The following is a 15,311-nucleotide window of genomic DNA, read 5'->3' on the forward strand; positions in this document are numbered from 1 at the left end:
GTTCTTATATAAGAGAGGCATTGACAATTTGAAAGGAGTTTGGTGCTTCTTGCAAGACACGTTCTTTGATGAAGGGTTTAAAAATGTCAGAGCCAGAAGAAATGAGAGACTGACTTTTTTAAATTAATTAGTGAAAGAAATACAAGGAGGAGCCTGGGGGGAAGTTGGTGGAATGTTGATACCAGAGTCATCAGCCCTGATTTTTATAGTTATCAAACAAATAATGATTTCATGTTGGAGTAATGTCAAGAGAATATGAGTGGTGGGACAAAGACTAGGATGTATGCAGTGCTCTGTATTCGTGAAATAGTTAATGTGCGGTTTGGAAGCAGATTTAAGGCATTATTTGGAGTTTTCCAAATGCGGGACATCTGTCACAAATTGGAGAACGGCCCGTAAAGTGCACCTTATTTTAGTTGTTACTGTGCTGAGATTTCAGATTTAGAAAGTGATTCTATTTGGGGTTTTAGAGTGCACACACATTCGGGTGCTTGCAGGAATCCCTACTTCACCTACAGGGGCATTGACAGTATGTTACTGTTTCTGGGCCTAACGAAGAGCACAGGCTCGAATTCTGTGGATTTTTATTTCACTGTCGTGACAATATGTGTTAACAGCAGAGGTTTGCACCTGCCTCTAAGAGGTCGGATCATTACTCGTGGAAGGAGTAAGTATGCCCAGCCAGATATCATTCAGCAATTGTTTAAAGGTTTTTGCATCCTTTGGCTTGCAGGCAGTAGAGCCATTAGAACCTTTGAAGAGAATGGAATAATCAACACATTAAGGTGGGAACAGTTGACTGACCCCAGTTAATTTCTCACATGCTAGAATTTGAGGCCATGCGTGCTACGTTCTTTCGGATGGGGCATAAACGATGCTGTACAAGGTCAGAAAGGAAATGTTTGTTTTGTACAGAGGCTGTCAAGGGATTAGCTGAGAAGCTGCAATGGTGATGCCTATTTGGAAGTGTAGTTTAGAGACATGGATACAACAAGCCAATGGTGGAGACCCTGGAGCAGTACTAGTGATCATGCTGTGTGCAGGCAATGTGTAATAGCAGCAGAGTTTTATAACAATAGATATTAGCTCAAAAGAGGAATGCCATTGTCTGTCAATTAGTCATTAGACCACATTCGATTGGATACGAGAACCAAAGCATATAAGGCTATTATTGTATTTCTGTATTTGTGACTGATCTCATATCCAGAAGGGATTAGGATTTCGAAAATAGAGGTTGAGAGAGGAAGAGCACATTTCTGTAATGAACTGGAAATGAAGTTAGTGAGTAACTTAAAAATAATATGTGAAGATATATAAGATTTCAACCTGAAATCTAGCTCTTGGAAATAAGCTATTAAGATATGTTCAGGAGTATTGTAAAAAGAGGTGTGAGAGCCCATGATGACTGGTGGGGATGCAGAGTCTTAATGTAGCGGGAGGCAGTAGAGCAGAACTTTAATTTATATGTAATGGAGAGTCAATACAAGTCATAAGAGGCACACTTGTCTGATAATTCAGGGTGACAAGAGAAATATATAGTAAATTGATTGATCTAAAGTTACAACCAGAATAGCTTGAATACCCAATCATATTATTATATCTCATCAGCCGCCATTTAGGAGCAAAATTGAATATAGTGCTGTGTAAAAACGGAGATTAAGTTAAACATACGTAGATGTATTATCCTGTAGATACATACACAAAGGTTGTGCTGTATCGCAGTCATTTTTTTGAATAATTTCTATAAGTGTCCAAAGGATATTCATCTGTTGACTTTTTGCAGCAGTTTAAGAGAGGAAAGAAAACCCACAGACCACAGTATCAGAGAACTGACGGAAGCTCGAGAAGCAATACACAGATTAACAACAAAGAGAGGGCTACCTGAGCAGATCAGGCAAGGACTGCAGTTCTCTAATGTGGCATCACCATAGCTGTTTAGGGAGGATGCAAGTCAATACAGTTTGCCAAATTTCATATTCAGTGACTGATTTCATTTATAACAAGTCTTCCAAATGTATGTGTGATTGATGTTAGAGAAGACTACATTATTGAAAGAATTGGATGAGCAACATGTAGAAAATCTCTACTCCCTCTCCAAGGAGTCCAAGTACACCTGCAATGTGTAGTTGGAATGGGAATGCAATGGCAAGATACCCGTGGGCAGATAAGTCTATCCATTCACAAGTTGGCAGGAATGATGGATCAGACATGCGGCATCCTGGGCGTAAGAAGAGGATCCAAGGTGCAGGGTCATTGACAGTGGAGTAAGAGGGTATGACGTCTATTAACTAGATGTCTACCATGTGAGATGGGGCAGAATATGCATGAGTTGCTGCTGGCAGAAAAGAACTGTGGTTTGATTGAGTCATTTTTCATAGAGCTCTCTGCTGCCAACACAGGTATTTTAATTTTAAAATCAAATGGAGAGAGCTAATCTCAGATGATTTGAGAAGATAATGTTTCTGCTGCCTCCGCAATGAATACAAAGAGCTTTGGGGCCATATGCAAAAATAACCTGCAGCAATCAGACAGCGGGGAATTTTTCAGGGTGTAAACAAAGTATTTCTATTGGGCTTTAATGCAGGATAGTACAGAGTGAGGTGAGAACACACAAAAGCCAGGGCAATTAGTGCGGAGGGCTCTATAACAGAGAAACAAAGGCTTAAACACAATCCATGTATAGACTCAGAGCCAATGCAGTTTCTCAAGACGGCCAAAAATTGATAATGACTCGGCAGGAGCAGGTAGAAACAAACGTATTCACTCGAGGAACTAGAGGGAGGCAGACAGTGCTTAATTTGTGCTTGTATTTTTCGGTGCTGAGTACCGGCACTTATTTTTGAGGGCCGTCGCTTATTATTCTGCCCTAAGCATTTGCTGCGAGCAAAAGACACATATGGGAAAGACGGAGGAAGAGAAAAAAGAAAAAGCGTCACAATGGGAAAAGCAGAAAGCTGCAGGAGTGAGCTGAAGGGGCAGGGAGTGGCTTTAAATGGATTGAAGAGGCCCGAGGCGGCTTTAGTTAAGGATTATGCTGTTTTAGTATTCTGTGCTCGACAATTTAGTGGCAGCAGCCGCGTGTTTCAGAGGAGGGCTTTGAGCACCGGCAGGTTTTTATTTGCAAATTAAGCACTGGAGGCAGAGATCAACTATAGATTCAGTGCTACACACTTTAGTGGTTGTTGAGGGAGAGGAGCACCGTATAAGCAGCTCCCAAACCCCAAACCAGATCACAGGATGACCCACCAGCACCAGTTTTGTCTCTGTTCAATTTCAGCGCCGCCCACCAGGCAGTAATTACACACAGTGTGACAAAGGCCCCCACCAGCCTCCACGGTGCAGTGGGGCCGGGAGCTCCAGGAAGACCCCTCAGCACAGTTCCAGGCCTGAGAGCGACTGAGTGCGCTTGGAGGGAGGCCCCCTCCTGTACCTGGCAAGGGGGTGTCCTCAAGTTTCATTACGCCAGTGATTACACAGTAAGTTGTAATCAGACAAAGTGCAGTCAGGACAATCTGCGTCTCATTGGTATATGTGTATAACCTAAATCGAAAAGCTACAATAGTTTGGCTATGGGGGCAAAATATATATGAGATAGTGCGTAACTGAGGGTTCAGTCCTTTGCATCCATCCACGTGATCAGGCGAAAGTCTGGCCATGGCCTTTCGGATAAGAGCATTGAAGCCTGGCATGAAGCCGAAGCCACAGGTCGATGAAGCGTCCAGAGGCCAAGCAGCTGAGAGGGTTGGGGTCAGGAGGACTCAGGACTCACAGTAGGTATGAGAGAGTCGAGGTTGTAAATCAGGGGTCGTGTGAGTAGAAGCAAGCAGGCATACAGTTGCAAGATGACAACTGGGCACAGATGGCCGGGTAAGGGAGTTTGTTCTCTGTGATTGTGCACGTCTATCTAATCTGCATTGCTTCTTCTAAATAGGCCGCAAGGTCTCTCCTCTGCTTTTTGACGTCATTGCTGTGCATTTATATGAAGTGTTAAACTAACTAACTTTGTGGGCAGGGTTCGTCGGTTTACTACCAATGGCAAAGCGTCCTTCATATTATCTCTCAGTTTCTGATAAACTGTGACAGCGGTAGGCAAATCCGTCCTCATGGTTTCAGATGCTGTTGACGATAACTGATGCAGTTCACAATGCCCGGCTGTCTTTCTTTAAGAGCTAACAGGCTGGAATCAGCCATTTGAGTCATGTATCTCTAGCAAAACTGGCTGCAGACTGGATCCAGCTGTTTCACAGGGGAGTGTGAAACACTGCCCATATCAAAGCAGCTTTACTGAAATATAGTAGCACAAACTCTTTCCTGGCAGTATCATCAGGGAATAGTTCTCATTTTCCTACAAAAAACAGTTCATATTGCACCATAAAGCTTTGGAACGTATGAGGATCCCCTCCTATTTTTTGGTGGGGGGGGGGGGGTGGAAATGAAGGCTTGGGCGAAATTACGAGTGGCTAGAGGGTTTCATTCTGCTTACATATTACTACTTACATTTTCTTTACAATTTGAAACACTTACCGTAGAGCTATCAGTAGGAGGCGAGGTCAGACTGAACAAAACTGGGAATAACTTGGTTCAGCCAATTGAACATAATTGCTCATTCCTGCCGAGCAACCTAAAAGCTCTGCATGGATCTTAAGAATAGCTTGAGCCATCACATCAATGGGATTTCCAGATGACTCCATATGGGGCCTGGCAAACTGTCTAGGTCCGGGGCAATAGACCTGATAATAGCCTCTACCATCCCTGACTACCTCTTCTGATGGATAGAGCGGAACCTGTCACCATACACAGGAATCTGGGTAGAAACAGGGAAAGGGAGTGAGAGAGAAATCCTGGATTGGAGCCCACTCGCCTTCTTATCATGCATGTTTTCCAGTGACAACACCTGTCTTTCTGTATGTTTGCAAAAGGTGGTAGATCTGAACCGCCTCAAAGACAGATATCTGATGGTCAGAAAGTAATGCTAGCCATCTAACCAATAACAAATAACAAATGTAGCAATGTTTACCGGTTCCAGCAATGGATGGTGGTGTGACTTGCTGGGAGCTGACCAGAAATCCATCAGAAGGGCCATGGACATTGCTGCAAACATTTCAGAAAGACTCTACAGATGAATGAGACAAGAGGCACCACAACAAAAAAAATCAGGAAGGACTAACTAAGAAACGTAGGGAACCAAGAGGAAGAAAATAAGTGAAGGGTGCAAAATGGTTGCAAACCGAGTTGATGTTTGGAAAGCCATTGCAACCATGGAACCCAAGAACCTCACTGCTGGCAAACACTAAAACCCAGACGGAGTCCTAAATAGTGCGTTAGCACTCTTGACCCAAAAATGACCCTAACACCAGGAAGTGGGTAAGGAAGTACAAGTCCAAACTGTAGTTAGCAGTCTAGTGTTCCAGCCCTTCTACATTTCCACTGGCTCATTGTCCAGTACTTTCAGCCCCTGTGTGCTTGGTGTTTTGCCTAAATTCTAACAGGCACAAGTCACTGGCAGTGTTTTGGGAAAAATCTGAAAGGAAAACTAAAGGTTGTGGGGTATGGGAGAACCTAACGTAGGGCTCTGAGGAGGAGAAACCATTCAACACAGTAAGATAAATTATTGACAGGCAACTTAAACAAGCACTGGAAAAGCCAAAAGGACTCAGCTATGAAACCTATTGGAATTGCCAATAGTTTTTTGTATCCTAGATTGTTACTGCAAATGCATGCACATCTGAGGTGGCTATCTTGGAAAAGGATTTTTTTAATGCACGTGCATTCATAGCAGTCATCTTTGAATGCATTTCTTTTTATTTTAACGAATCATGTTCAAAGATGGCAGTCACAAATACTCACACATCTGCAGCAGCCATTTCTGAATGGGATTTGTTAAAAAAAGACCAAACTCATTTGTGGATGCCTGATGTATTTGCAGCCATCCTGAAATGGTTAACAAACCATTTCAAGGTGGTTGACCACTGACAGCGCAGCAGGCAGCTGCAATTTGGCAAAAAGGGGACTGGGTGAGCAAGAGGATGTTGAAGGAACAAGAAAGGAAAAAGAGAGGTAGAGGAAGAAGGGGGTGAAGAGAGAGAAAGTAAGAGAAAAGAGTCCTTCCCCTGCACTCAAAAGTACCATCTGACATTAGCAGGGGAAGGAGACCTTATCCAATGAGATCACTGTGAGACTGATATTCTCCTGCGTGGGGCAAGAAAAAGAATAGAGTGGAAAACCATCAAATTGGGAGCATTGAATTGAGATAGACAGCAAGCTTTTCCTACTGAAAGGACATTACATATTTGCCACAAGTGCTTCAGCTGACACAACAGCAGCTTCTTTGGGCAACTGTTCCATTCTACCAAGCCTGCCATCTCGTGGTAGCCTGGTTGGCCATTTGTTTTTCTCAAAACCAAACCCCTAATCAAGATGTTTTTAGAAAAAAAGTAAATCAATGTCCCTGATGAGTTAGGAGTTTTCTCGCAGTGAAAAGGGGACACTGATGTTTTTCCTGTCCTGCCTAGACCTCTGCAGGACAGTCCTCATCAGAAAAAACATGGCACCCTAAACAGGACAGACTTTCTGATGCCAATTCTACCAGTGTTGGGCTAGTGGTCTTGGTGGCACTGCTATCAGCAAAACAGTGGTTTCCCCCACTCTAAATGAAGCAGAAACAATCAGGATCAGAATGAGCATTTGGTCATTACTGCCATTACTTTCCATCTCTAACAGAGGTCCTTAATGTATTTGCTGCCTTCTAGAACAGTGGTTCCCAACCTTTTGATTTATGTGGACCCCCATTTTAACATTAATGGAACCCAGGGACCCCCACTGAATCATCATTGGAATACGGGGACCCCCGCCTGAGTCATTACTGGAAGCTGGGGACCTAATTTGTCAATATTTGTTAATATTTTTTAATTTTCTAAGCAGTCGCGGACCCCCTGAGAAGGCTTCGCGGTCCCCCAGGGGTCCCCAGACCACAGGTTGGGAGCCACTGTTCTAGAACACTGGGTAAAGATAAAAGACAGACTTCAGCTTAGAGAGAGAAGACAGCTGAAAGTGACTGACCAATACATTGTTTTTCATGTTTGAAGATCTGTTATTGGATCATTGGTAATTCTTTAAAGCTATAGTGTCAGTGGCAATATTGCGTTCACTAAACAGCTAATTCAGTCTACAGCTAGTAATGCAAATGTATGGTTCACTGATCTATCTACATGCTACTTCTTTAAGGGTCAATATATGGCACATAGGTCCTTACTACAACCCTGGCGGACAGTGTTAAAGCAGCGGTAACACCGCCAATAGGCCGGTGGTAAAAAAAAATGGAATCACAACCACAGCGGAAACCGCCAACACAGACAGCCACTGTAACACTCCGACCGCAGTAGCAACAAACACTGCGGCGGTAACCGTCAACACACAGGCGTAAGTCAATGTGCCACCCACCACATCACAACCCGTCCATCTGCCAGCTTTTCTGGGGCGGTACCAATGCCATCAAAAGCACCGCGGAAACAGTACACAGAATGGAAACCACTCACCTCTCGACACTCAACGAAGAACTAGGACGCCATGGAGCCCGAACTACAGGTGTTACCGATGTTGGTGTATCTTCTCATCTACCAGGAGTACGAACGTCGGCGGCGACGACCACGGTGAGTACTGTACCTAGCAGGGAGGTGGGGGAGAAAAAAGAGAGTGACACACACACGCAACACACAACACCCCCACCCCCACACTCACCCCCAACACCATACACACAAATACATGCAACAACATTACATAAACACCCCATAACCCTCTGGAAGAACGCAAGGACAAAAGGAATTGAGTCAAATGAGTCTCATATTAGAAATAGTCAGATATAAGTTACAAATTCAAAAACAGTATTTACAATATGTACAATATGTACATAAGGCGCTACATTGTCCACTCAAAATGTCCGTGGGCCACAGGACCATATCACATAGACCAAGCCCACACTTGACTCCTGCCTCAATATGGATAGAACACTGCAGGGGCATCAGGTCGAAAATACACAGGCACCTCAGGGGGACGGGGAAAGGGGGGCACCTCAGCCGGAAGACGGGACAACGCCACTGCTCCTGGAGGGGGCTCCATGCCCACAGCGATGTCCTGGGGAGTGCAAAGCCACAGTCTCTCAAGTGGGTGGACTGCCCAGTGCCTGGTCCTGGGGAGTGCAAAGCCACAGTCTCTCAAGTCTCTCAAGTGGGTGGTTTGCCCACTGCCTGGTCCTGGGGAGTACAAAGCCACAGTCTCTCAAGTGGATGCCTTTCTCCACTGGTTCTGGAGGGTGCTTTGTGCCCAGTGTGCTTCATCCTGCCAAGGATAGGGTGAGTGGATGCCTTTCTCCACTGGTTCTGTTGGGGGCTTTGTGCCCAGTGTGCTTCGTACTGCCAAGGATAGGGTGAGTGGATGCCTTTCGCCACTAGTTCTGGAGGGGGCTTTGTGCCAATGATGCAACACTTGGGGTGTGGCAGTTCTCAGTCCCTCACCTGGGTGTCTGAGCCACGAGATTTGCAGTGACCAGGATGCATGATAGTTCAGGGATGCAGGGCTAGAGTCCATCCGGCGGCGCCTACGGCTGCCCACTTGTGGTAGTGCCGGTGCCGGTGGGAGTGCTGCAAGTGGTGGAGGGAGGCTTCAGCCCCTCTCCTGCAGCCTCGTACGGCCGCCCACTGGGGCTGCTGCTGCTGGCAGTGGTGCTACTGTCAGTGGTGCAGGTGGCGGTGCTTGCGGCAGGGCCTGTGGCGGTGCTTGCGGCGGTGCAGGTGGAGGTGCTGGCCGCGGTGCAGGTGCAGGTGCCGGAGCTGCCAGTGGTGGGGGGAGGCTCCAGCCCTTCTCCTGCAGCCTCGGACAGCTGTCCACTGGGGCTGCTGCTGCTGACAGTAGTGGTGCTTGCGGCAGTGCAGGTGGCGGTGCAGGTAGCAGTACTTGCGGCGGTGCTAGCGGAGGGGCTGCTGGCAGTGCTGGCCACGGTGCAGGTGGTGGTGCTGGCGGTTGTGCTGGTAGCCACCAGACCTTCACCTGCAGCCTCGGACGGCAGAAGTCCCTTGCCTAGTGTTTTCTGCCCCTTCCTCTCCTTGGCAGATGGTGGTGTCACCTTGGGTCTGCCAGCTGGAGTCTTTGAGGTGGCCATGCTGGGTGGGTGTGGCTCCTTCCCCTTGCTGGATGCTGCCCCCTTCTTCACCTTGCCAGGTGGTGGAATGGATTTTGCCTTAGCAGGGGTTGGTGGCACACTGGCTGGGCTGACCGGTGCCCTCTTTGATCCTCTGACAGTTGCAGGAACCACAGCGGACGTGGACTTGGTGGCAGAGGTGCTGGGCTGGGTTTTGGCCACCCTGGCCCGAGGGGAAGAACGGGGGGGAAGGTTAGGGAAGAGGTCAATGTTTGCCAGGAAAATCTTCTTAGAGACACTGGGGCGGGAAGAGGAAGAAGGTCTGGGAGTGGAGGAAGAGGGAGAGGTTGTAGGAGGTGTCTGTCTGCTGAGTTTGGGTGCAGGTGCATGGGCTGGATGCTGTTGGGAGATGGATGGCTGTTGGGTGGGTGGGTGCTTGCGTACTTTGGGAGGAGGGATCACAGATACAGTGGGAGAGGACACAGGGGACGTGTGCATGGATGTGGCGGTGACACAGGGGACATGTGCATGGATGTGGAGGTGTTGACTGCCAGTGAGGGGTGTGTAGTGATGGGCGTGCTGGTGATGTAGGTAGTGGATGAGGATGTAGTGCATGCAGGTGTGAGTGGAGACGCTACTGGGAGAGAGGTGGACGACAAGGAGGAGGGGGACACAGTGTTGGCAGTGGATGTTGGTGTGTCTGCATGGGGATGGTGCTTGTGTGAGTGCCTGTGGGATGATGTGTGGTGCTTATGTGTGCATGAGCCACTCCTGTGTGTTGTCTTGGGTGCATGCTGGTCTGAATGTGTGCTTGGGATAGGTTGGGGTTCAGGGGAATGGGACTGGGCAGAGGAAGTTGGAGGGGGAGGCTAGAGACAGGAACAATGGCTGCCATCAGGGAGGAGGCCAGAGCCTGGAATGATCTCTGTTGGGCCACCACTCCAGAGTGAATGCCCTCCAGGAATGCATTTGTATGTTGCAAATGCCCTGCCAGGCCCTGGATGACATTCACAATGATTGACTGCCCAACAGAGATGGATCGCAGGAGGTCAATAGCCTCCTCACTCAGGGCAGCAGGGCTGACTGGGGCAAGGCCTGAGGTGCCTTGGGCGAAAGAGATGCCTACCCTCCTGGGTAAGCGGGCACGGGAAACACACTGAGGGGCTACTGGGAGGGCGGTGCTGGTATGGGTGGTGGCGGCTGTACCTGTTGTTGGGGTGGGCACAGAGGTGTCCAACCATCACCAGGGAGCTTCCATTAGAGGAGGAGTCGCTGTCTGTGGTGTCTCCTCCTGTCCCCGTCGTGGTGCTCCCCTCACCCTCCGTCCCACTGGTGCCCTCACCGTCGGTGGATTCAGCCTCCTGGGCCCTGTGGGATGCAGCTCCGTCCATTGCTGGTGCCTCTGCTCCTCTGCCAAACGTCCCCTGTGTCCTCTCCCAGTGTGTCTGTGCCCCCTCCTCCTAAAGTACACAAATGCAAGCACTCAGACACCCAACAGCCATCCACCTCACAACAGCATCCAGCCCATGCAGCTGCACCCAAACACAGCAGACACCTCCTACAACAACTCCTCCTTCCTCCACTCCCAAACCTTCACCCTCTTCCCGCCCCAGTGTCCCTAGGAAGCTTTTCCTCTCCACCCTTGACCTCTTCCCTAACCCTTCCCCCCCGTCCTTCATGTCGGGCCAGGGTGGGCAGAACCCAGGCCAGCACCTCAGCCACCCAGTCCACGGCCACTGTAGTTTCGGCAGCTACCTCATGTCTGAGGCTCCAAGGAGACACCCATCAGCACTGGCAGTGTGCCTGAACCGGCTGCCAAGGGGAAGGGCAAGGATGTACCATCAGCTGCCACGGGCAAGGAGGCACAACCACACGGCAAGGGGGCACCACCACATGGCAAGGCGGCTCCACCACACGGCAAGGGAAAGGGCAGGGAGGCACCACCACACGGCAAGGGCAAGGAGGCACCACCAGCTGCCAAGGGCAAGGGCAAAGGACCTGCCCCTGCAGGCAGGAGGGACAGGAGGCCTGGTGCTGTGACAGAAACTGAGCCCCCAACACCAATCATGTTGCTTCAGCCATCCGAGGCTGCAGGGGAAGGGCTGGCGCCTCCCCCTACCACTGGCAGCACTGCCACCTGCACCGCCATCAGCACTGCCACATGCACCGTCAGCAGCACCACTGGCAGCAGCCCCAGTGGGCAACTGTCCGAGGCTGCAGGGGAAGGGCTGGAGCCGTCCCCCCACCACTGGCAGCACCGCCACTTGCAACGCCATCAGCACCGCCACATGCACTGCCACCAGCACCAATGGCAGCAGCAGCAGTCCCAGTGGGCAGCCACCCGAGGCTGCAGGGGAAGGGCTGGAGCCTCCCCCCACCACTGGCAGCACCGACACCAGCACCGGCACTGCCACCACTGTGCAGCCGTCGATGTCGGTGGATGGATTGTAGTCCTGCCTCCATGGAGTGTTATGCATTCTGCCCCCTGCAAATCTTGTGGGTTTGACACCCAGGTGAGAGACTGTGACCTTGCACTCCCAAAGATCTGCATCACAGGGCACAAGGCCGCCCCCAGAACCAGTGGAAGAAGGCATCCACTCACCCCCTCCTTGCCAGGATGAAGCACACAGGGCACAAAACCCCCTCCAGAACCAGTAGAAGAAGGCATCCAATCACCCCCTCCTTGCCAGGATGAAGCACACTGGGCACAAAGCCCCCTCCAGAACCAGTGGAAGAAGGCATCCACTTGTGAGACTGTGGCTTTGCACTCCCCAGGACCAAGCGATGGGCAAACCACCCACTAGAGAGACTGTGGCCTTGTACTCCCTAGGACCAAGCAGTGGGTAAACCACCCACTAGCGAGACTGTGGCCGTGCACTCCCCAGGATCGAGCAGTGGGCAAACCACCCACTAGAGAGACTGTGGCTTTGCACTCCCCAGGACATCGCAGAGGGCATGTAGCCCCCTCCAGGACCAATGGTGTTGTACCATCTTCCGGCTGAGGTGCCCCCCCATTCTCCGTCCTCCTGAGGTGCCTGTGTATTTTCGAACTGATGCCACAGCAGTGTTCTCTCCGTGTTGATGCAGGAGTCAAGTGGGGCCTTGGCCTATGTGATGTGGCCCTGTGGCCCATGGACATTATGGACTGGGCAGTGTCCCTCCATTTGTATATCTGTAAATACTGTTTTGAATTTTGAGGTCGTTTTTCAGGAATCTTATCTTATTACACTCACTTTAATCACTTCCCTTTGTCCTTGCATTATTCCTGAGGGGTACGGGGTAGATGTGTAATGTTGTTGCATCTGTTTGTGTGTATGGTGTTGGGGGTCGGGGTGTTGCCTGTGTGTGTGTGTCACTCTCTTTTTCATCCCCCCTCCCCAGTGTGCTAGGTGGCAGTACTCACCGTGGTCATCGTCGCCGTCGTTTGTATTCCTGGTGTAGGAGGAGGTAGACCAGCATGGGGAAGATCTGCAACTCAGGCTCCATGGCGTCGTGGTTGTTCCCTGAGTCTGCAGAGGTGAGTCCTTTGGCTTCTGAGATCTGTTTCCGCCGTGCTCTTGTTGTCGTTGGTACCGCTCCGGAAAAGGTGGCGGATTGGTGTCTCATAATACAGTGGGCGGAACCTTGTCTTCCGCCTGGCTGGTGGCGGTTACCGCTGCGGTGCTTGTTGCTACCGCCGTGGCAGTCGGTGTGTTAAAGTGGCTGTCTGTGTTGGCAGTATTACCGCCGCTTTATCACCAACCGCCAGGGTTGTAATGAGGGCCATAATATTGAAAAACAATATTTACGAGGATTTACACAATCACTTACATTTATTTCTTGTATTAACAATACATTCAATAATTCTTGCTCTTAACCTATCTTGTATTTCATGTTTGGCTCATTCGGTTTATATAATTATGATTTTACAGAAGAACAGTGAAGTAAAGCTGAACATATAATATTATGTCTGGGGATAGACGCAAATGTAATCTTTTAAAATACATCATCAAAAAATATACTAAGATCATAAAGTGGGAGAGTAATTAGCCCACAAAGAAGAAGATAGAAGAAGGAGTGAGAGAAAATGGACAAGACTGATGTAGAACGGATGCACAGGCTGGCAATGAGGGCCCAGGGACACTGAGGCTGTTAGAATTGCAACAAATCGAGGGAAGGGGTTTATTGTTGTCACCTTCAGTATTTATTTCCTATGTGATAGTGATATCTTGCAACAGTGCATGAAGTGGTTATTAAATGCAGTGTAATGCACCAAAAGGATGTTTTGCCAGTAAATACTCACTGGAACTCCAGGCTAGTTTAACTCTGCATGAACACGTGGCCACTGCAGACCGAAGGTCCTGTTTACAAGCTGTGTGCAACCTTCATTATGCAACTGTGCCACATAATAATTTGTGCATTACAGAAGGTGTGATACCAGCTTGCATAAAGTATGAACTAGGCCCTAGGGCGTCACATTTAAAACAATCTAATTTGGCCTCTGCCCCTTTTTGTAGATGTGGAGCAATTACCATTGCCAAATTACCCAAAAATGTTGTAGTAGACTCCCACAGGCCTTCTTAAACAATCATTAATACCTTTTTTTGTACAAACAAATGTTATAGTTTTACAAAATAAACTGGTCGTGCATCAGACACAGTTATGCTTCATTGACATCAGTGCTGTTGCTCGTGGTGATTTCAGTGCATCGTCTTTAGTCTTCATCAAATTGTTATTCTATCCAAGGTATATAGTTCATTTACTTAATCAATTGTGTTTGTATGATTGTTAATAACAATATTGGTTATCTGAGATTCAGCTTTAAGTCACTGACATGTAACTGTAGCTTTGCCACTGTCTTTTTGAGGAGACTAAGGGCCTCATTACAACCCTGGCGGTAAATGCGCCTACCGCCGTGCTGACGGCCGCCAAGATACTGTGACCGCGGCGGTATACCGCTACGGGTATTATAACCCACACAGAGAAATACGCCACTATAAAGACACCCACACAAGTCCGCCAGACCAAAGGTCAGTTATAAATTGGCTGGAACAACAGGCCACCAGCACCCCTCCCCCTGCAGAAGGAGAACCACCACGCAAACGGTCCCTGCGAACCAGGCAGAAGCCAGAGAACACTGCCAAGACCCCACCAGGAAATAAGACTCTCCTGAATGTCACCCTTGTGTCCCACTCTGTTACCCTGTCCACCTTGAACTGCCATTGCTCCACTTCCTCTGCCCCATTGGACAATGCACCTGTGATACAAATAGAATGGACTCTATCCTGGACTTTCCTCCACCATCACCCAATCCCATTGTACATCCCCATTTACTTCTCAGCACCCTTCTGCAGGGGGTGGGATGCTGGTGGCCTGTTGTTCCGGTGGCGGGGCCTCCTGTCCACCTGCGCCAGCGGAGGTGGAGGGTTGTTCTTCGGTGTGGCTAGTGTCAGGGGCCCGTTGTTGTGCCACTGCCTCCCTCATGGTGTTGCGCATGTCAGCCAGCACCCCTGCAATGGTGACCAGGATGGTATAGATGTTTTTTAGGTCCTCCCTGATCCCTAGGTACTGTCCCTCCTGCAGCCGCTGGGTCGCCTGCAAATTGGCCAGTATCTGGGCCACCGTTTCCTGGGAATGGTGGTATGCTCCCAGGATGTTGGTGAGTGCCTCCTGGAGAGTGGATTCCCAGATCTAGTTCCTGGCCACAATTCAGCTTTTTTGCATGCCTTGTAGCTGTACTGTAAACTAAGACAGCTTAAAGTGTAAATCCGCTACAGTGATGAGAGGTCTATCTTGCGCCCATTAATGATGTATGATCTTGTGTTTCATTTTTAGTAAGGTTAGTCCACAGGTGCTAATACCATGATTCTATTGCTTATGCAAGCCAGTTATGAAATGGTGGTTTCAAGTTAGAGTAGTCATAGGCTTTCAGCTTTGAGATCCTAGGAGTACCAGTTGCACATGCGTGGGTCGCCTTTACAGAGATTATTAAAACAGTTATCACATTATTAAGCCTTCACTAAAGCTCTTGAACATCACATTTCAGGAAGCAGATGAAAATCGAGGGTTACTATGCACCTTGGCTGGAGATAGCAACAATGGAAACCTAGTCATGTAGAAGAGGGATGCAGAAATAAAAGAACTGTATTTGCCATTTTAACACCTGCTAAAACAAACAACTGTACATTTGCTCACAATA

Source organism: Pleurodeles waltl, chromosome 4_1 (assembly GCF_031143425.1).
Source record: "Pleurodeles waltl isolate 20211129_DDA chromosome 4_1, aPleWal1.hap1.20221129, whole genome shotgun sequence".
NCBI classification, from domain to species: Eukaryota; Metazoa; Chordata; class Amphibia; order Caudata; family Salamandridae; genus Pleurodeles; species Pleurodeles waltl.